This window comes from Vulpes vulpes, chromosome 16 (assembly GCF_048418805.1).
Source record: "Vulpes vulpes isolate BD-2025 chromosome 16, VulVul3, whole genome shotgun sequence".
NCBI classification, from domain to species: Eukaryota; Metazoa; Chordata; class Mammalia; order Carnivora; family Canidae; genus Vulpes; species Vulpes vulpes.
In genome coordinates, this window is record NC_132795.1 from 90247887 (window position 1) to 90269994 (window position 22108).

Consider the following 22108-nt stretch of genomic DNA (forward strand, 5'->3'; position numbering starts at 1 on the left):
AATGCCCCCCATAATGTTTCTTTATCATAAAAAATCACATTCATCCTGCATGATTTTTTAAAAGATTTTATTTAAGAGAGAGAAAGAGAGAGAGCAGGAGGGGAGTTGGCACATGGTGGGGACGGGCAGTAGGAGAAGGAGAAGCAGACTACTTGCTGAGCAGGGAACCCAATGAGAGGCATGCTCCCAGGACCAGGAGATCATGACCTGAGGGGAAGGCAGCTGCTTAACCAACTGAGCCACCCAGGTGCCCCCTGCATGATTTTTAAAAATTAACTTTACTGGGGTATAATCTACATAAAATATATCCACTTAAACGGTATACTATCAGGTACTTAGATAAATGATACATCCACATTCTGCATTTTTAAAAGATTTTTTTATTTATTCATTTGAGAGAGAGAGTGAGAGCACAAGCAGGGAGGAGGGTCAGAAGGAGAGGGAGAAGCAGACTTCTCGCTAAGCAGGGAGCCTCATTTGGGACTCAATCCCAGGACCCCAAGGATTATGACCCGAGGGGAAGGCAAATACTCAACTGACTGAGTCCTCCAGGTGCTCCTCTGCATGGTTTTTAATTTGGAGAAATGGGTGACCTGAGTTCAATCCAAAACTGGTCATTTACTAGCCATGTGACCTTGGGCAAGTTACCTTGACTTCTCAAAGCCTTGATTCTTCTCCCTGTAAAATAAGGATGATAATCTCACATAATTGTTAAAGGTACAGTGAAATAATGAGCAGTAAGTATCCAGAATACAGCCTAGTCTCAATTCACCTTTTACTACTAGGTGTGATAAAAAATAAACTTCAGGGGATCCCTGGGTGGCTCAGCGGTTTAGTGCCTGGAGTCCCAGGATCCAGTCCCACGTCAGACTCCCTGCATGGAGCCTGCTTCTCCCTCTGCCTAAGTGTCTACCTCTCTCTCTCTCTCTGCTGTGTCTCTCATGGAATAAATAAATAAAATATTAAAAATAAATAAATAAACTTCATATTTCTAAATTTCTACCTGGGGTCTTTCAAATAGAAATCTACGAACTCATTATTTTTTTCCTCACTTATAACTGTTCACCATATTCATTTGTTTTATTATAATTTTTTTTTTGACAGATTCTGCCTCATGTTTATTTGTGCAAATAGCACAGGAGGACACGAACCCCATGTAACCAGAAGCCTGGGGAGGGAGGGGTGTGTCACACCAGAACTTCTATCCATATCCTTCTTATCACTAGTTTGTACACTAGAGCCTTCATGGGGGCTTGAGAACACCTTTGGGAGCTGAAGCCATAGGCATAGGTTGGGCCTTGGCTTCAGCCTTGGCCTTGGTCTTTGGCCCCCAGAGACTGAGACCCTTGGCAATATGGCACCAGCATGTTTCCTGAGCTTGGGGTGAGCAATGTAGGCAAATTGACTGAGCTTGCAGCTGCCACCACTTATGATCTTGGGTTTTATCTCCTTGGGCTTGACTAGGGCCTTGACAGCCTCAGCATGCACTCACAGCCTTGGTGGAGTTGCCCTGCACCTTCTTCAGGCACTTCTTGTTATGCTTCTTGGCAACAGGCATGTTCCTCAGGATCAATGTCTATCCCCTTAAAAAGATTCTTATCTTTGGGACTGGATTTTTTAGATCCTGTTTCTGTGCCATTTTCATGACTCATTGTATGTGGTATAGTTCTTGAACTTGGCTATGTCTGCATGAAGCCTGTGGATCCTGAATTGTTTGGGACCACCATATTCGTTTATTCTTTACTGCAGAGGTAGAAGCAACACTGGAGAAACAGCATGATCTTATATCTCACCTGCCAACAACCCTCAGAATTTTGAGTGTGTCCTTGTTAGCACTAACAGGCCTATAAGGTTGTGTGTACCTTTAACTCTGCCGCTAACCACTACTGAACAATTTCTAAAGGACAAAGTTTAATAACGAATAGGTGGTTATGAAGTACGTCTCATAACTACACATTTCCTTAGGTAAAAATTCACAGACGCTAAAGGATAGCTTCTATAATTGTGCAAGTACAATTCTAAGCACTGGAAATAAGTAGGGTTTTTTGCCTTTAAATTCCCTAGAAGTGTATTAGGCAACGTTCTACAGCATCTGAGAACATAGGCAAACAACTGTACGTGCTAAATCATCTGGCTTCGTTTTGATCACAAGGGCTGACTCCAGCCAACGAATAACCTGTGAATACAATCTGATGTCAGACAAGGAGAAACACAGATGACAGTGGCTTCACGTTGCTCTTGATTATGCCTGGGGTATATACTCATTGGAGGTTTCCCCCTCCCCCACTAACTTTCAGAAACCTGAAAAGAACTCTGAAAACATCAACACCCCATTTCCCTGCTTCATACCTGCATTGTTCTAAATAATCCGATCTGAACTTGGTCTGTAAGAATTAGGGCTGGTGTCAACTGCAATTAACAGGCATCCTGTTAAGCTGCAATGAATTAAAGGGCATTTGGAAATCAGCAATGCTTTGGTGGTGATTCTAGCCGTCTGTATGTTTTAACTGAACTCACCTCAAACACTTTTAGTCCTGTCCTGTCCTTGTCCCTGATTTTTCTCCAGCTAGGCACTCTGCAGTTCAGGGGCTTTCTTCTCCTTTCACCAGTCTATTTACCTATTCCCCTTCTTATCACTTCCCCTTGGGCGGGGCTGGCGCTTCAGGAGGTAGAAGTGTCCAAAAGGTTCTTCAGGATCCACCCTCCCCTACAGGTTCTCAGCGCAGAGATGCGCCGAGGGACAGAGACCCAGCCCGCCGCCGCCGCACGACCAGGCCTCGATGGGGCCCTAAGGAGAAAAGCGTCTGGCTTCTCCCGGTCCCAGACTCCGCCAGGCCTTCGGGATCGGGATCGGGATCGGGATCGGGATCGGGATGGGGATCGGGATCCGACGACTCCCCGCAGCGCGGAGGAGGAGGGGAGGGAGCAGGCGCGGAGGCAGAAGCGGGAGAGCCTCCGCCGAAGCCCCGCCCCGCGCCGGGCTCCCAGGGGGGATCCCAACTGGGCCGCGAACCGGCCTCGGCGGGGCAGGGGGTCGCAAGACCGCCCCCGAGTGGGCGATGGGTCCTCCGCGCAGGCCCCCGCGCAGGAAGGGACCCTCCCCCGCGGAGGAGGAGGCCTTGGCGGCGCTTCCCATCGCACACAGCCGAAGTGGCGGGGCGGGTCGTCAGAGTGGGCAAGCAGGGTGGCTTCTGTTTTCATTTTCGCTTCCCCGGTCCTGCTGCAGCCTTGGAACCGAGAAAGTGGCGGGGCCGGCCCTGGGTCACGGCCTCCGCCTCCAGGCGGGCCTCCCAGCCGGGAGGGCCCAGGAGCACTGGTGCGGGGTGAGACGGCCCGCAGGGCTGGACCATACAAAACAGTACGCGGAGGTTTCCACCTCTGAAACAGTCTGGGAGAAAATGCAAATGTACTGGGGTCACCGTAAGTAACTTCAGTATTCCTGGCCCCCTACTATGTAAAAATATTGTTCTGGTTGAGTGGTTAACTGCCCTTTTCTTCTTTTAAGTAGAAAACCGGACCCTTAGAAATACAGACCAGATGTGGTGGAGAGGCTAGTTTGAAAGCAGCTGGACAGGGAGCACCTCAAGGAAAGCAAAGACGAGGTTCTCCCTCCCTGCCAAGTTGTTAAAAAATGTGACATGGGTCCACTCTTCCTGTAAATGATACGTGCTTTCAGAGAATTGGTTTTGGAATCTAGTTTTGGAACACCTTTTTTTTTTTTTTTAAGATTTTATTTATTTATTCATGAGAGACACACACAGAGAGAGAGAGAGAGAGAGAGAGAGAGAGAGGCAGAGACACAGGCAGAGGGAGAAGCAGGCTCCATGCAGGGAGCCCGACGTAGTACTTGATCCAGGTCTCCAGGATCATGCCCTGGGCTGAAGGCGGCGCTAAACCGCTGAGCCACCTGGACTCCCTGGAACAGCTTCTTAACTGAATTCCTCCATGTTTAGTTCAATTTAAGGCTTGATCGTGTCATCTACCCCAATGCTAGACCAGAGTTAAAGGACCAAAAGAGACTAATAAGCCTTTTGGCGGGTGGAAGTATATCATTGCCTGTGCAAAGCATACTTCAACTCAAAAACTATAAGAAAAGCAAAATTCAAGCACCCTGACATTGGAGATTCCCAAAAACAAGCACTCAGAACAATGTATGATACTGGACTAAGCCACAACCAGGATGGCAGGAGATTTCTGTTGGTTTCCGCTATCTCTATAGCTTTGAGCAGTGTTGACAACTGCTCAAAGGATAGTGAGTGGGTTTATCAGTTCTTTGAGGATGTTCCACTCAGTAGCCAGTGGAAACCCATTGTTAAGCATCTCTTCTTATACCTCATAAACCACAACCACAGTCTTTGATCCCTGGCTCCGAACAGATTCTAAAATAACCTCGATGAAAATACAAAATACAGGGTGCCTGGGTGGCTCAGTCAGTAAGCATCTGCCTTCGGCTCAGGTCCTGATCCCAGGGTCCTGGGACAGAGTCTCCCATTGGGCTCCCTGCTCAGTGGGGAGTCTGCTTCTCCCTCTACACCTCCCTTCTGCTCGTGATTCTCTCTCGTGCACTCTCTCTCAAATCAATTAATAAAATCTTAAAAAAAAAAATAGGGGCACCTGGGTGGCTCAGCGGTTGAGCATCTGCCTTCCTCTCAGGTCATAATCCCAGGATCCTGGGATCAAGTCCCACATCAGGCTCCCCTTAGGGAACCTGCTTCTCCCTCTACCTATGTCTCTACCTCTCTGTGTTTCTCATGAATAAATAAACTTTTAAAATCTTAAAAAAATAAAAATAAAAAATAAAATATGTATATGTATCATTCAGAGACTTCAATAAAATAAAAGAATCTTCCTAGAAAATAAACAAAAACAAAAAAATACTTCATACTTAGGTTATTTAATCATATTCAGCTTTCATTACTGTTTGGTTTAGCAGCTCTTTCTGCCAATGGGTCCTATTCTCATGCTTTAATAAAACCACCTTTTATTTTGCACTGAAGAAAAAAAGTTTCGTTTAACCAACCAAATTCTGTGCTAGATCCAGGGAAAAGAGGTATATATCACAGACACTAATATGGAAGATGGACAAATAGAAAAACAACTAATTCACTGTTACATGTTTAATAAAAGCATATATTAGGTACAAAAGTAGCCTAACTAAGGGACTGACTAATTCTATGAGGTTTATGGGGATGAGGATTTAAGAAAAGGTTTGACTCATGAATGATGTCTTTGTCCATTTGAGGTGGTATTTGAAACAATGAAGCATAAGCAGAAATGCAAAGAAAAAAAAGCTCATGAGGTAGATATTAATAAATGACTATAAAGTGCTGACTGACAACACAGAAGAAATTAAAATATAAAGAGGTACAGAATTCTATTAATTTTAAATTGGCAGCAAAAAAATTAGTTGAAAAATGGGGTGAAAGGGTAGAGAACTCCTTTTACTTAATTCTTAAGTAACACAGAAATTAAAATAACAGCCCTTGCCTCTACTCTAGGCAAAGCCAGCACTGTTATATTGGTGTGTTATTTCCCCAGGTTATGTACTTGGAACTGAAATTATTTTCTATAAAAATAACTCTCCATACATTGAGGCAGTACAGGAAAATGGTTGAGTAGGCTGGCAGTCTGGTGTTGCCTGGGCTAGAATGCAGGAAACACCACTTCCCACTTGGAAAGTTACTTCTCTTTATTTCAGTTTTCCCCTCTGCAAAGTCCTAAATAGGACTATAACTTTACCAACTGTCAGTGAAGATTTTAAATGTCAGAAGGATTTTTTTTGTGCATGGGAAAGAACCCAAAAAGCTGCTTGATTTTTAACTGATATTTATTAGTGTTGTAAATTTTAAGCCTAGCTGTTATTAAGCATGTAAAAGCAAATCTCAAATTCACTTATAAATCAATTTTATGTTAAAAATGAAACACTTTTACTTGTTCTTTGATTAATGCTTGGTGAAACTTAATTGGACATATTAAACTTTCCATTTAAACACTCTTATAAATATGATAGAATTTTCTTAAAGCATTAAATAACAAAAGCATCCAACAAATCAAATTATCTTACACATTTGCACTGTATACAAACTTAATTTATTAATTATTAAGTTTATTAACTTACTAAGTTCCCTTAAAATATGTCAAATTCACACAAAACTGTATCTGATTGTCTTAGGCACCTCACGCCCCTAATAAGGCAGATTTACACTCTAAATCATCTTGGCCCATTTTCTGCCCAGTTCCAGAGCACTTAGAGAGTAGTCCTGAGTCTTCCTGAGCACTGAAAGGACACTGGTTAGAAGTGCGCTCTGCTACTAACTGGCTGTGTGACCTTGGTTAAGTCCTCTAACTCTTTGTGCCTCAACTTTATCACCTGAAAGTGGGGGTAGCAATAGTACACAACTCCTTGAGTTGTGAGTCTTAACCTGAGTTAGTGCATGCAAAGCACTTAAAACCATGCCCGGTGGGTGCTAAGTGCTCAACAAGTATCATGGTATTTGTGTAAAAATACTAGATCAAGTTCTCTTAGGCATCTGTGCAGCATAAAAATCAAACCTATACATTAAGGCAATTCACTTAAGCATTGAAATATCTACTACATAGTTTATTGGTTAAATCCTAAGTATTTCCATTAAAAATCTAATGTCAGATTCCACACACCCCTATCCTGTGAGACTCTCTAAAATATTTCAAGTATCTTAAATACAGAGAATACATACATAAGCAACACAGTGAGTTAAAAGTGTGTTACTACTTCTTGTAAATAGAAGGTGTCATTAAAAGTCACGTTAATTTCTTTACCAGGTGTATGTTACTTGGGCTGCAGTCATTATCCAGTGACATTATCCAAGGAAGAGGGCAGGAGATTTATTTTGGTACTGTCAATCTGATATGTTCAGGGGTCAGTCAAAGACTTGAGATTGGGGTTACGGTTTTGGGGTTTTTGGTCAGTTTACAGATGGTCAGTTTACAGATTAAGTGGAAGAGGAAGGGGTGCACCCCCTGAGGGTTATTCCAGGCCTGGCGCTCAACAAGCTGGGCCCCCTGTAATCCCTGGGAACTGCCTGCCCTGTGGTAGGAACTCAAAGCATTTCAGATGGGATTGATTTTTACAACATAGGGCATCATCTATCCCTTGCAAGTTTTACCTTTGCCTGATTTTTGTGGTAACTGTTTTCCACTTTTCCCTGCTTGACTTGAGAGGATGGAATTCACTTTCCCACTTGAGAGTTCAGCTAATCTCTGCTTATTGAAGTTAATTAAATTCTTTGCCTCTTTTATATTTACTTTCTTATCTGTCAAATAAACAGATGAATGCCAAATAACTCATAGGGTTGTCATAGCCTTACATGAAATTCTGTGAATCACAATGTTGGGTATATAGTAAGTGTTCAGTAAATGTTAACTATTATTATATGGCTATTTTTTCCAACTTTTTTTTCTTTAAACATTTTCAGGGGATCCCTGGGTGGCTCAGCAGTTTGGTGCCTGCCTTTGGCCCAGGGCATGATCCTGGAGTCCCAGGATCAAGTCCCACATTGGGCTCCCTGCATGGAGCCTGCTTCTCCCTCTGCCTGTATTTCTGCCCCGCCCCCATCTCTCATGAATAAATAAATAAAATCTTAAAAAAAAACAAAACAAAAACATTTTCACATTCTTTAAATATTTTATTAAAATGCAAAAGAACAGCACCCTTCAATCAAAATTCAAACTTGCACTGCCTTATGGTAAGACACTGTATTAATTTCCTATTGTTGTTACAACAAATTACCATAAATTTAGTATCTTACAGTTCTGGAGGTCAGAAATCTAAAAAGTTCTCACTGAACTAAGATCAAGGTGTTGGCAGTGAGCTGCATTCCTTTCTGGAAGCTCTCAGGGAGAATCCATTTCCCTGCCTTTTCCAGCTTCTAAAGGCCACCTGCATTCTTTGGCTCATGGTCTTTTCCTCCAGCAATAGTATCACTCTGACCTCTGCTTTTGTCGACATACTTCCTTTTCTGACTCTAAGTCTCCTGCTTCCCTCTTTTAGGACACTTTTCTGGGCTCACCTGGATGATCCAGGATAATCTTCCCATTTCGAGTTCCTTAATCATATCTGCAAAGTCCCTTTGCCATGTAAGGTAACATATTCAGGGATTTCAGGAATTAGGACATGGTTGTCTTTGGGCCACATATACTACTCCTGAAATTACTGATGTTGAAACTAAAGGTGGCATTATGTATCAGCAAAGGGATGAAAAAAGATTATTTCACTCTCCTTTAAATAGACCTTGGCCAAATGCTAAGAGCATTTGAAGACAAACCCTTTGGCTATTTGTTTCCTTAGAATTAGGTAAATTTTTAAATCTAAAGGGTTCTGAGTACCTTCCAGATATTCCAGGTACTATATGCCAGATAAATATTTATATACAATATCATCTCATCTCTCTAGAACATGGCAACATATTCCTAAGCTGCTAAAACTTAGGAAGTGCATATGCATGTACATGCACACACACACACACACACACACACACACACACAAGCTGTCCTGAGTTGCTAAAATAGCTGACGAAACGTTGTACTAAGACTCTCATGTTTCACAAACCTTAGACTTACATTCAGATCCCACCACTCGACATACAGTTCTTTTAAGCCTATCTTATTTCCAATCCTTGGCTGACCTGAAGTAGGAAATTAGAAGGGCAAGAAAGAAAGCTCTAGGCAGGTAAGTCGACATAACTAAGAAGACCAGAGGAAACTTATTGCAGTCATTAATGTGCCTTGTTGATATGACATAGTCATAGTCATCTGTTGGTTCTCAAATGGTTGGCCAATCACTACCTCTCTGAGCTTTCACAAATATGTATATATATATATACACACACTTAGACTATTGATGTCTAGACTCCTATCTATGATAGAATTCTATGATTTCAGGTCATAACAACAGCTTGTCAACCAAGGAGACAATCAGAAGTGCTATGTATTCTGATGCACTTATTTGTTATTATATTATGACGACAACTACTACTATGAATCTAACATTTTACCAGCACTTAAATGTTGTCTAGGACAATTAAGAGTGAGGCAGGCAGGGCAATGTGCTTCAATAGTGTCAAAGGCATCACTTTCTCACAACCAGAACAATAATATTTGATGCTTTTATCCACCCAGCAGTTAATGAACATGTGCCAAGCACTGTGTTAGGTACTAAGTCTTGATGAGAAATTAGCTTATTTTCATATTTCAGGGGAAAGGTGAAGAGCAATAACTAAACTAAACATTAAAAATTGTGTAAATGTTTTGATCTAGAATTTCTTCCCACAAACTGCCCAACAGAAACTTTCATGCAAGTGCTCAAAGGTTTCTGTGCAAAGATGCTTCCATATGCATTGTTTGTAACAGTAATACAGTAAAACACTGGAAATGACCTAAACGACCATCATTAGAATGAGAGAGACCTATAGGGCACCTGGGTGGCTCAGTGGTTGAGCGTCTGCCTTTGGCCCAGGGCGTGATCCTGGGTCCCGGGATTGAGTCCCACATCGGGCTCCCTGCATGGAGCCTGCTTCTTCCTCTGCCTGTGTCTCTGCCTCTCTTTCTGTGTGTATCTCATGAATAAATAAATAAAATCTTTAAAAAAAAGTGTTTAAAAAAAAAAGGGAGAGACCTATAAACACCAACATGAAAAGATGGCAAGATACAGTACCAGATGATAAAAGAAAGTTATAAGACAGTATGTTTTTCTTTTGTTGATACAGAGATATAAGTATGTGCAAAAAAATCTCAAAGATATAAAAAAAAAGTATTTTTTTACAACAAAGTGTTAATAAGGGTAAGGATTATGGAGATTTTTTCCTTCCTACTTTTTTTTTTTACAATGTCACAGAAAAACCACAAAGGTAAAACAAATAGAGTAATACAAAATAAAAGGCAATAAATTAAATAGTAAGTTTTAGCAATGTTTTTATGAGAAAGTATTGAAATTTTATTTAAAACAAAATGTTTTCCAAGAATTTGAACTAGATAAGGTATTTCATCTGTGGTTTTCTGACCTAGTGGCTAGAAACTGAACTTCTACTCAGTTTCCCCTTTCTTCATTTGGTTGGTTATTAGCTTTCAGTAAAGTGTTTCACCTGAGCCTGCTCTTTAAGAGCTCTGGATTCAGAACACGGGATAATAGGGAGTGCACACATGCCAATTTGTTTACTGCGAGTCTCCCAGAGGAAATCATGTGCATCTGTCTGTTTACTTTTCCTTGGAACCCAGAAGGTCACCTCTAAAAATAATCTTGCTCAGTGTCAGAGCTTCCGTGACACAGAGGTACATGCCTCACATGCTCCTCGCAGTTAGTGCCCTATGCCAGGCATATCCAGTTCCCAAAGGACCAGGACCAGAGAAGGAGGGAAAGTAGCTGCCAGCTGAACTGTCCACCTTCTAAGTTAAATTAATAATGCTCACAAAGGAAGCCCCTTAAAAAACAGCACACACCTTTACTCATGGCTGTCACTCTACACTAGTGATATTGAACTTTTAAATGTTTATTGGCTGTGTGTATTTCTTCTTTTGTGATTTTCTGAAGGAGACATGAAGAGAATTTCTCAACCAGAGCCCATGCTATGGTTATTTGACTTCGCAATGGGCACATTTGAGGTGCTTCACCAGCCTTTACCTCTTCCAGTAAGGCCCTGAAGCTCTATTGAATGAACAGTCCTGAGAAACTATGCTTGTACCAGGGGAAAATGCTCCATTTGCCTTGGCCTCCACCCCATTCCTCCTGGCTTGTACCTTTTCAACACTCCCCGCTGGGCTGGGACACGTTGGGTAAAGTGAGGAGAAAGAGCGAGATCAGTTAGAAATCTGCTGTCCAAGTCAGAAATACTGAAAGGCCAAACTAAAGACATGGGCAGAAGAGAAATTAATAGAAAGATGGTAATTGAAGAGTTGGAATCTATGGAATTTTATAGCTGATTGGATCTAGGGTACAAAAGAGTTCCACATGTTCCAGAAGTTTTCTAGACTTGTGCTAGGAAACTGGTGGTGCCATTATGGAAGAGATGTCCCATACTGGACTCTGAATTCATCCTCTTCAGTCTCTCCAGGGATCTCAGGGCAACAACTGTTTTGCCATCTATTTTCAATTGTTCACTTTCATTGATTCTTTTCCATTTAACCCTATTCAAGAATCTCTCACATTTAACAAAACAAAACAAACAAAAACAAACCTTTCCCCTTGAGAGGTAGTGGGAAGAGTAGGCTACTAATATCCTCATCTTAAATGTAGGGCATCAAGAAATGCTGTGATTAATGGAATGAAAAAAGAGCTTAAGTAGGTTTTGTGGCCAGTGGATGGTGACACGGCATTTTGGATGACAAGAGATTGGTATCAGTGAACTAAATTCTTACTCAGCACAGCATGAATAGATAATATCTAAGGCTAATAAATCAAGAAACCATCATTAGGAGGTTAATTAGTGATAAGGAGGTTACCTTAACACAGAAGCAGTTCAAAGTGGTTGCTTCTGGGGGCTGGCAGAGTGGCTCAGAGGATTGTTGCTTTTTTTAAAAATTATTTGCATGTATTTCTTTGATGAGGTTTTAAAAATGTTCCCCCTGCCTTTTTTTCAATATGGTAAAGAGAGAGGCCTTAAAAAAAAAAAAATCCTCCCTAAACTTAAATTTCATGGCTACCACTATATCTTTCCTCTTCCTTAATATATATTCCTTTTTTTTTAAGATTTTATTTATTTATTTGAGAGAGAGATAGCAAGAGAGAGCATGAGCAGGGGCAAGGGAGAAGGAGAAGCAGACTCCTACTCAATGCGGGGCTCCAACCCAGGACCCTGAGATCACAATCTGAGCCGAAGGCAGACAGGACTGAGCCACCCAGGTGCCCTCCTTTTTAAAAATTTTAACTAGGCTCCATGCCTCAGTGTGGAGCCCAACACAGGGCTTGAATTTACCACCAAGAGATCAAGACCTGAGCCAAGATCAAGAGCTGAACACTTAACCCACTGAGCCACCCACACACTCCATGATATAATCCTTAATATATAATAATAATAGTAGTAGTAGTAACTGACATTTACTGAAAAATTTTTTAAAAGATTGTATTTATTTATTCATGAGAGACACACACACAGAGGCAGAGACATAGGAAGAGGGAGAAGCAGGCTCCATGCGATGAGCCTGATGTGGGACTCGATCCCGGGACCAGGATCACGCCCTGAGCTGAAGGTAGACACTCAACTACTGAGCCACCCAGGCGTCCCCGACATTTGCTGAATTATTGTTATGTGCCATGCACGTTAATTGCTTTACTTTCATCATCTCATCTAATCTTTACAGTGAACTTATTGCAATTAGATATTTTGAAGTTTTCTTTTCTTTTTTAAAGTTTTATTCATTTAAGTAATTTCCACACCCAACGTGGAGCTAGAACTTGAAGGAGTTTTCTACATTCACCATCTACATTTGCTTACCATCCAGTTTCCCCCCAACCACTGCAGATTGGCTTAGATTGCTCTCAAAAAGGGCACCCACAGCGCTTCCCTACCGTTGAAACTAGTTGTACTGTCAGCATCTTTACCTCGACTCCTATCCTCCTTTTGCTTCCACAAGATTACACTTTTTTGGTTTTTCCTTCGGCTTCTCTAGCTTCTTCTCAGTCTCCTTTAAGGTCTTTCTTCTCCGACTCACCTCCTAAATGTCTGAATGTCTCAGTCCCTTCTTCAACCTGCTTTCCCTCTCATTTCATATCTCTTTGTAGTATTCATATACTTCTATTGTTTAAGTTACCATTGATGAAACTCAAACCTGTCTCTATCCCAACAGTTCCTTCTCCTGAACTACAGACCCATAGACCACTGTCTATCAGACATCCTGATCTGGGTGTCCCACTGGCACCTCACCTCCACATGTCTCAAGTGAAACAAATCAACATTCCTTCATATTTGCCCTTTTTTGTGTATTTATCTCTCTCAATGACTCTACCACCATCCATAGAGTTGCCTACTTCCCAATATGAATATTATCCTTGATTCCTTAGCTGCTTTACACATCTAATAACATCTAATCAACCATCAAGTTTCATGTAGTTTCCATCCTGGATTTCTTTCTCCCCCTCCTTATCTAGGGGGCCACTTGCTTTAATTTGCACTGTCATCATCTCTTTTCTGGGCTATGGCTACAGCCTGCTAATTGGTCTCCTTGCCCTCCACTCTTTGCTTCCCTCTAGAGTCCATTCTCTACTTTCCAGCCAGAAGGATTCTTTCCTGTATGCAAATCTGAACATGCTTCTCCTCTGTTAAAAGGATTTAATGGTTTCCTGTACCCTCAACCTCAGCTGGTCTCTGCTCACCTCTGTCTCACACTCCCTCTGGTCTGGCTCCTGCCACACTGAACTGTTTGCAGCCTCTTGACTCTCTCCTCCAGTTTCAAGCATTTGCTCTAACTACTCCCTCTGCCTGAGATCATGCTTCCTACCCCCTTTTCTTCCTTTGTGATTCTTACTGGTCTTTCTTGATTCAGCAGAGATATTTTCTCTTTGGAATGGGCTTTTTCTAACTCAAAAGCCTGAATTAGGTTCCCCTCTGTGCATTCCATAGCACGACCACAATACTGAATTTACCTGTAATATCTTCACTGTCTCTCTCATTAAATTGCAAATTGTTAGGGAGGCGGATGGTATATTACCTCCTGGCAGAGAGCATCAATTCACTGAATGAGTTGGAGTTCCTATGGATTGGAAAGAATGTGGGGTCTGGATTCAGACAGACCTAGATTTTGGTTTCTCCTTCTTCTGAGTCTTTTCCCCGCCCCAGCTGTGAAGTGTAGATCGAAGTTCCTTCTTCACAGAGTTGTTGTGAAGATTAAAGGAAGTACCTAACACAAGATGTGGTTACAGAAGCTTGCAGTCTGTGTGTGTTCTCTTCCCCCACTGATGGCAGAACCTGGTTGGAGGGGAATAAGGATGGATTCAAAGGTGGCTCGTGCAGGAGTGGCCAGCAGGGAGCTGGCTGGTAGGGGCTGAAGCTGAAGTGGAAGCTGGAGGTGTAGGTTAGGGAGCCATCAGTTTAGGAAAACTGAGTTTAGGAGTAGATAAGACTATGCCCTGGGGAAGACTGAGGCCTAGGGAGGGGTAAAGAGATTTGCCTTTGCAAAGGGAGGAGGAGAAGGAGTGGTCTGCAGGATGTTAGATGAGAACCAAAATGAGGAAGGAGAAGCAACAGTCACACACTGCAGAGGTTGAGGAGAAAGTGCCCCTTAGTTTGGACTTAATGAGGTCATTGATGTCCTTGGAAAGAGTGTTGATGGCTGCTTTGTGTGGTTAATCATTTGTTCTAGTTCTGAGTAGAAAGGGAGGGGCTTGTGGGACTTGGAGTTCCAGTGCAAAAGCCATCTGAACAGATAAGGGGGAGGGAAGAGCTGAAGATAACAGTAGCAGCAAACGGTGTTCATAGCACTGAACTGGGGTGCATGATGTACCCAGATGCCCAGGCCCTTCCCCACTTCTCACCACCATCCTCACCAACTCCTGCTCTGCTTAAGAATACCAAGGAATAACCAGGCATGGTGGCAGGGAGTGGTGGAAGCATATACAAAGGGTATACAGAGGGTTGGTTTTTTTTTGTTTAATAACTACCGTTTATTCTTTTCTGTGTGGCAGGCACTGTGCTAAATGTTTTGCTCATACTACCTCTCTTACTCTTCACAACAATCCTTTAAAATACTGTCATCAATTTAGTAATGAGAAAACTAAGGCTCAGAGAAGTTAATTAACCTGTTGGAAGTCAACCAGTAAGTGATGAGCTGAGATTAAAACTGGGATCTTTGACTGCAGAGCCCTTGCTCTTTACTGGCTTGAAGGAGGGGTGATGGAGTAAGGAAGGGACATGGAGAAGTCAGCTTGAGGGTCAAGGGAGAGGCATCTCAAGGCTTCTGGAAAGTTAAGGAATCTGTTTTGCATATGTAACTCACTTCCCTGACTCTGTCCAGATAAGTAGTGAATCAAGTTTACACTAAAGGCTAGAACCATCTGGAACTTCATAGTCCCATAACACTTTCTGCACTAATGGAATGTTCGCTCTCTGTGCTAATATGGTAGTCATTAGTCACACACATGGCTAATGAGCACTTGAAATGTGGCTACTGTAATTGAAAAACTAAATTTTTAATTTTAGTTTAAATTTAAAAATTGATACTTGAGAGGGCACCTGAGTGGCTCAGTGGGTAAGCCTCTGTCTCTCTCTGTGTCTCTCATGAATAAATAAATAAATAAAATCTTTTTTTAAAAAAACCAAACTGATACTCATTCAGTTAGTGGAAAATTTTAAGTATATTTTGAACAACTTAGTCTATGAAACTACTTTTTCATTTTAAAATTTGTGAAATCTTCGGACACCTGGGTGGCTTAGTGGTTGAGCATCTGCCTTTGGCTCAGGGTGTGATCCTGGAATCCCAGGATTGAGTCCCGCATCAGGCTCCTTGCATATAGTCTGCTTCTCTGTCTGCCTATGTCTCTGGCTTTCTCTCCGTGTCTCTCATGAATAAATAAGTGAGATCTGGGGATCCCTGGGTGGCTCAGTGGTTTCATGCCTGCCTTTGGCCCAGGGCGCGATTCTGGAGTCCCGGGATCGAGTTCTGCATCGGGCTCCCGGCATGGAGCCTGCTTCTCCCTCTGCCTGTGTCTCTGCCTCTCTCTCTATGTCTATCATAAATAAATAAATCTTTTTTAAAAAAGTAAGATCTTAAAAAAATAATAAAAATAAAAAATAAAATAAAATTTTGTGATCTAAATACAGTGAGCATCTGAATTGTTATTTGCTGTACATGTAATATATGCTGGATTTCAAAGACATAAAAGAAATGAATATAAAATAGCTTATTCATTTTAAATTGGCTATATGTTGAAATGATACTATTTTTAATGTTTTAAATAATTATATTTCTAAAATTAATTTCACCTGTTTTTAGGAAATAAATTTTAATGCGGCTACTAGAAAAATGTTAATTAAATATGTGGCAGGCATTATATTTCTGTGGGACAGCCTTGATCTAGAGGCAGGGTCTTGGCACTGATTGAAGGTTTTTTTTTTTTTTTAAGATTTTATTTATTTGTTCATAGAGACACGGGGGGGGGGGGGGGGGGAGAAAGAAAGAGAGGGGGGGGGGGGCAGAGACAGAAGCAGGCTCCACGCAGGGAGCCCAACATGGGACTTGATCCCCGGTCTCCAGGATCAGGCCCTGGGCTGAAGGCAGTGCTAAACCGCTGAGCCACCAGGGCTGCCCCTGATTGAAGTTTCCAATAAGTGGTGGGGCTGGAAGGGCTTTCCCTGCCTTTTACTACTGAAGGCCTCTCCATTCCTTCTTCTCCTCCATCCTTCTTATTCTTCTCGCCCTTGAGGTAAGAAAGGTATTAAGTACCCAACTGTACCCCACCAGAGTGTTTAATTTTAAAAGACAGCAGAGGGGATCCCTGGGTGGCTCTCCCTGGGGATTGAGTCCCATATCCAGCTCCCTGCATGGAGCCTGCTTCTCCCTCTGCCTGTGTCTCTGCCTCTCTTTGTGTGTCTCTCATGAATAAATAAAATAAAATAAATAAAATAAAATAATAAAATAAAATAATAAAATAAAAACTAAACTAAAAAAATAAAATAAAATAAAATAAAATACGGCAGAGGTCATGTGGATGTTTCACATAAAGGAGTGACTCACCATGGTTGGATTTCAAGTTTTACTGAGGAAAGTATTTGGCCTTTTAGGAATCTGTTTTTTCTCGTTTTTTTTTTTTTTTTTTTAAGATTTTATTTATTTGTTCATGAGAGAGAGAGAGAGAGGCAGAGACACAGGCAGAGGGAGAAGCAGGCTCCATTCAGGGAGCCTGATGTGGGACTCCATCCTGGGTCTCCAGGATCAGGCCCTGGGCTGAAGGCTGCGCTAAACCGCTGAGCCACCCGGGCTGCCCTAGGAGTCTGTTGATAGGTACCAATGGCAACTTTTGTGGACTTCCAGGATTGTCTCCATTTACATGTTCTGACCATGTTAGTACTCGTAGTTGTCAAACCTTGAACCCTGGTTTTATGATTCCAAAATGTGTACATATAGGAAATTATCAGTTCTGCTTATGTATATAGTTGACCCCTTATCTGAGAGGGATATGTTTCAAGACCCCCAGTGAATGCCTGAAACCACGATAGCACACAACCTGCTATATATATACACTATGTTTTTCCCTATGTATACATACCTATGATCAAGATTAATTTATAAATTCAGCATAGTAAGAGATTAACAATAACTAATGCAACAGAATAGTAACAATATACTGTAATGTTATATAGATGTGTATATGTGTCTTACTCTCAAAGTATCATATTGTACTATATTCAGCTTTTTTTGTGATAACTGAGATGATAAGATGCCTGTGTGATAAGATGAAGTGAGGTGAATGACACAGGCTTGTGACACAGTGTTAGGCTACAATTGACCCGACGATTCTCAGGAGGAGGATCATCTGCTTACACGGGTAACTGAGACTGTGGAAAGCAAAACTGCAGATAAGGGGGGACTACTGTAATGCTACTCTCCCTACTCCTAAAAACATGCCTTTCTGTCTTGTTGAAGGAATCTGCAGCTGCAAATCTGTCTTGCTCAAGCCATAAATCAGAGCTGTCATCATTGGGTCAGAGACTAGAAAGCTAAAGACTGTACATCTCTAAAGCTGGCTCTCTGGAGCCCCTATTAAAAGGACATGTGAAAAAATAAATAAATAAAATAAAAGACATGTGGTGAAATCCATGTTTTTTATTTTAAAATATTTTTTTATTTTTAAAATAAAATAATTATTTTATTCATTTTTTATTTATTTTATTTTTTATTTTAAAATAAAATAGCCGGGCAGCCCGGGTGACTCAGCGGTTTAGCGCTGCCTTCAGCCCAGGGCCTGATCCTGGAGACCCAGGATCGAGTCCCATGTTGGGCTCCCTGCATGGAGCCTGCTTCTCCCTCTGCCTGTGTGTCTACCTCTCTCTCTCATTAATAAATAAATAAAATCTTTAAAAAAATAATAATAATAAAATAAATAAATAAAATAAAATGGCCTTGGGGTCCCTGGGTGGCTCCATTGGTTAAGTGTCTGCCTTTAGCTCAGGTCATGATGCCCGGGTCCTGAGATCTAGCCTCGCATCAGGCTCCCTGCTCTGTGGGGCGCTGCTTTTCCCTCTCCCTCTGCCTGCTGTTCCCCCTGCTTGTGCACTCTCTCTGTGTGTAAAATAAAATAAAACTAGCCTTGATTTCTTTTTTTTTTAAGATTTTATTTATTTATTCATAGAGACACAGCTAGAGAGAGAGAGGCAAAGGCACAGGCAGAGGGAGAAGCAGGCTCCATGCAAGGAGCCTGACGTGGGACTTGATCCAGGGTCTCCAGGATCACGCCCTGGGCTGCAGGCGGTGCTAAACCGCTGCGCCACTGGGGGCTGCCTTGATTTCTTAATATGTAAATTGGTGAAAACAATCAAGGGCATTTGGTTAGACTCATATTGTTGCTGAGAAGATTAAATGAATTCAGATATGTAAAGTACTTAAGCCACTCTCTAGATCATAATAAACCCTTAACTCAATCAATGTTAACTTTTAACATAAACTGGGTGTAGGATACTCCTAAATGCCAGAACCTAAGTAGTCACATATCATGGATGTCTGATTCCAATTAGATTATTTATTGGAAACATACTAGACTATATTACCTAGTAGAAGGAAAAGGTTAAAACAATCAAACCTAGAAGAGCTGGATACAGGTGGACCTCAAGAAACTGAACGCTGCAGGCACTGTCTCTTGTTTTTGTACTTCTCTGGGTGTTGAGTTCATTCTCACTGACTGTAGATAGGTTTCTTCACATGGCCAGAAACCAATAACTCTGGAGTCTACCTCTTATACCTTCTCTACTAGAGAGACCCTTTTCTCAGTTACAGTTTAAAAAAAGAAAATAGGGGGATCCCTGGGTGGCGCAGCGGTTTGGCGCCTGCCTTTGGCCCAGGGCGCGATCCTGGAGACCCGGGATCGAATCCCACGTCGGGCTCCCGATGCATGGAGCCTGCTTCTCCCTCTGCCTGTGTCTCTGCCTCTCTGTGTGTGTGTGTGTGTGTGACTATCATAAAAAAAAAAAAAAAAAAAAAAAGTCCAAGGGAAGGACTATGAGCGGCCGCCTGTCTTCAGTTAGGCACTCTTCCATAGACCAATCAACTTTGGTGGTGGGAGACAGGACACAGAAGAGCATGGTTGCTCCTTTTTGAGCCCCATGGCTGGGATTTGGGTAGAGAAGTTCCCAAATTTAAGAGAGAGTGCTGGGCACATGGTCAGTCATTGGCTGGGGCTGGCTGAGGAAAAGCCTGGCCTCAGCTCAAAAACTGCAGCAGATCCTAAAGGTGCTGCAACCTGAGGCTATCAGTTAATGGCTCCTCTTGTAATTGGTCACCAAGTTCTTTCTTGAAGGGACATTTAAACAGCACATCAATCCTTGGTTGCCACAACCCACCTCTGTGCTACACATATTTACTTCTTACCACAGATCCCGGGAGCAAGCAGCTGCTTTGCTCTAAGGGGTCTGAGCTTTTGTTAACCATGTCCTTCTTAGGCTGGGATTGCTGCACTTGCCCATCCAAGGTTACATTTAACAATAAAATGCCAAGAGGCACCCGTGTGGGTCACCTGAATCCTAACATATTCCTCCCTATCCCCATTGTGTAACAGGAGCCCTGCCTCCACTTGCTGATCAGGACAATGACCTCTGCCAAGATGATGACTCTTCTTACCTGCTAGCTCCTAGACACAGGAACCCAAAGTGCTCAGGTAGTAGCCACAGTTTGTAGCTCACCGCATCCAATGGCAGGAGTGCATCCCCTTATCAGGCCCTCCAACCCTGCAGAGCCCAGAGTTGCAGGGATAGAGGACATAAAATCTTCCAGTGGTCACTGGAGTGATGCTGAGTGGAGTCCCTCCTGCTTCTACTCTTGGTTCCTAGGAACGTATTTTCTTCTTCCCAGGAACACAGCACCATATAGAAGCCTCTGATTCAGAGCATATACAGCATCCTGGAGGAGTGTCCAGTCATTAAGTCTTGTCTCCAAGGTGACATTTCAGTTATGCTTTCAGCAGGTCACTCCATCACTCTAGCAGGTCAGCAGATTCTCGATGCTGCAGTGAATCCCCAGGTCATAGCCCCATATCCACACCTCCTGTGTTCAGAACAGGGTACCCTGGTCAGAAGCTGTCATGTGGGACTCTGTGCCTGTGGATCACTCTGTAAGCCCCTGCAAAGTGGTAATGGTGGCAGTTTTGAGGACAGGAAAAGCAAACCCATATTTGAGTAAGTGTCTATTTATGTGAGAATTAATCTCTATGTCTTTTGGGGCCCAAGGGGCCCAATTAGTCTACTTATTACTGGTGGGTCTTCTCAAGGAATAGAGCCATTTAATAGGCTGAGTGTTGGTCTCTATTGCTGACCAGTTAGATATTCCAAAGCAGTAATGGTGAGGCCAGCTTCAATAAGTGGGAGTCCATGTTTTTCAGCCCATATGTAGCTTCTGTCTCTGCCACTGTGGCCACTCCACTCATGTGCCCATTGTGCCAGTTCCAACAACAAAGCTTGCACCCACAATGGAGCTGACCCATTTGTAAACCAAGGCTGGACTTTTTGTTCCTCCTTCAGCTGATTATACTGGATGGCCTCTAAAGCCAAAGATATAAGCTGAGGGAGGAACACAAGGGCCCTCATCAGGTCCACAGTGTCCCTATCAAGGTATGTGGGGATTTAAGGGTAATTATCAAGCTGGCAATCAGAAGAGGAGGTAGGCACAGCTCCTAAGGGGGGCATCTGTTGCCTTGAAGAGAGGCCTCTGCAGGGTCTTCCTGCACAGGGAGGGCTTGGCCACATCTGTAGATTTTGAAGGTTCAGGGAAGACTGCAGAGCTAGTATCATTGAGGGTATCAACCCAAACGCTCCCATCCCTGTTTCGGGTCCCAGGTTTTCTCAACCAGGGTATAGCAGACTGCCAGAGCCGAGCATTCCACTGTTTGGGGGGCTCCAAACTATCAAATCCTGGGTTTGGTCCTGGGTTGTACTAGCTTTTCTACTGTATAAGCTACTAATGAATCCTCCTGGCTTTCATATTTAGCCCTAACTATCTGTTAACTACCCTCCATTTCCAATTATTCTTCTGTAGGGTAGGTCAATGCAACTGTTTAATATCCAGCCAATCCCATGATCCTTATGTGTAGTCTCTCTCTCCCCTGACTGCCTGCATTTAAAAGGGTTTGAACCATCTCACCCATGAAGGCATTCTCCTTTGGGATGTCATTCCCAAGTCATTACTGGTGATTTTTAGCAAGTGGGCAACCACTTCTGTCTGAGACTATCTGTGCCCACCACCACCACTTGGATGGGGTCCTCTAGCCAGCAGTGAGGTATGTGGTCTAGTCCCCAAACTGAGCTTGTCCTTTCAGACCACTTCTAATACCATCCATATTGATGGGTTCTCTGGGCAGCAGACCTCAAGGCAGAGTTAGAATTGCAAGAGATTTGTTTCTGGTAACATCTATTAAAGGAGTAGTCAGGGTAAATCTTTAGATCATGATGCAGGTATGATACCTGGGAAAGGAGAGGGGAAAGAAAAGAGGATTGAGTCAGAAGAGCCTCAGACAGAGGTGTAGCTCTGAGAAAATCTTGGCCTGCTCATAGATGAGGTCTACGATGGGCAGAGATGTCCAGGCACTAGTACCTGTGTCATGCTCAGGCATTGACAGAGAGCTTCATGGGAAGAACGTGGCTATAATGTGCAGTAACCAGAAGAAGGCAGAAGAGGGCTTCTGGGGTTTTGGTAATTATTTGTTTCTTAGCCTAGGTTCCATGTACCTGGGTTCATTTTATAAAATTTCATCAAGCTTATTTTTATGAACTTTTATATATACATGCTATATTTTTACTTTTAAAAAGTCATAGGTCTCTGCCTTTGGCCTCTAAATAGTCTTTTTTTTTTTTTTCCAAAGATTTTATTTGAGAGACAGAAGGAGTGGGGGTGGGGGAGAGGCAAAGGGAGAGGGAGAAGAAGGCTTCCCACTGAGCAGGGA

At 42.5% G+C, this 22108-nt stretch overlaps 2 long non-coding RNA genes across 2 annotated transcripts in view; one reads left to right on the top strand and one right to left on the bottom strand.

The window, feature by feature from the left end:
- Positions 1 to 357: 357 nt before the first annotated feature.
- LOC140595913 (uncharacterized) lies at positions 358 to 3013 on the bottom strand. The gene is made up of 2 exons (XR_011997859.1): positions 2518 to 3013; positions 358 to 2435 (listed from the first exon to the last, which is right to left on the bottom strand). It is a non-coding gene; the product is annotated as an uncharacterized lncRNA (long non-coding RNA).
- Positions 3014 to 3223: 210 nt separating this feature from the next.
- LOC140595914 (uncharacterized) overlaps positions 3224 to 22108 on the top strand; it is a 46781-nt gene continuing 27896 nt past the window's right edge. Inside the window, exon 1 of the long non-coding RNA XR_011997860.1 lies at positions 3224 to 3420. This is a non-coding gene — a long non-coding RNA (uncharacterized lncRNA). The remainder of the gene's footprint in view (positions 3421 to 22108) is intronic.